Here is a 1,188-nt window from a genome sequence, read left to right on the forward strand (position 1 = left end):
GGGGGGGGGGGCAGGGGTCACGGAGCCGGTGTGGCAGGCAGGGGGCCTCGGGAGCCACGTGTCCTGGCCAGGAGGAGGCCACTTGTGGAGGAGAGGTCAGGGCGGGGGTTGTGGGAGGGCCGAGGCTGGCCACCTGGAGCCGGTCACTGGGGGGACGAGGCGCAGGAGCTCAGCAGCAGGCTGTCTCTGTTCTTTGGCCAGAGCAGGGAGACTTTGGGGGCCAACATGAGGTCCCCTCAGAATGTGGGAGACCCAGACACGCGCAGAGGGAGGGCGCTCATCAGTGGGGTGCCCAGGCCAGGGCTCCAGAAGGCGCATGCCTCTCTGAGGTGACCGCTGGACCTCGGGCGCAGGAGGCGTGACTCCAGTGTACATGCAGAGCCTCGGGGTGCACTGCCCCCGGGGTACTGAGACACAACCCTCAGACATGGAGACGGCCCTAAGCCAGCCAGGCGTTCTCAGGCTCTGTGAACTTGGCAGGAACGTCCAGTCGGCCCTTGCGTCCCCTCCTTCGTGGGGTCCTGGGCACCTGAGGCGCCTGCACTCCCCACCACCGCGTGCCCAGCATGGTCTCCAGAATATTCCGCTGTCAGACCCGCGGGGGCCCCAAAGCCTTCCCTTAGTGGCCCCTCTCCACGGGGAGCTGCCTGTGATAATCGAGGGCGTGTGTGGCCAGTGACCGACCTCTGTCCACACCGAGGCCCTTCCTGCCCCCACACCCAGCCAGGACGGTCCCCAGACACCCACTCTGCGCAGGTCCTGGTCCTGCACCCCGTGTCTGGGCCCCGGAGCCCCTCTGGCTCAGAGGCCTGGATCAGGCGCCGGTGGGGGTCCTCCGGATAGTGATTCTGGAGTGGGGGACGGGGCGGCCTTGAGGGCGCCCTCCAGGAGGGGGGGCTGCAGAGACGCAGCGGTGCCCTTGGGCGATAAGTCTGCCCCGCCCAAGGGGGGCCGGGAGCCGGGGCTCATGTCAGTGCTCACACCCGCACCTGCTGGCGGAGCCAGTACCCCGCGAGCCCGCGAGGGAGGGGCGGCCTCCCCCGGCGCCGGAGTCTCCCGCCCGCTCCCGCCCGCAAAGCTCTGCTGCCCCCTCGCTCCCAGGTGTGTTGCCGCAGCAGGTGCCACGGGCCTGAGCTCCCTCACGGGTGAGGCGCTGCTCGGCCCCGGCTGTGTCCTGCCCTGACCTCA

The sequence above is a fragment of the Condylura cristata genome, unplaced genomic scaffold (genome assembly GCF_000260355.1).
Source record: "Condylura cristata isolate star-nosed mole 26May11 unplaced genomic scaffold, ConCri1.0 scaffold00014, whole genome shotgun sequence".
Classification (NCBI taxonomy): domain Eukaryota; kingdom Metazoa; phylum Chordata; class Mammalia; order Eulipotyphla; family Talpidae; genus Condylura; species Condylura cristata.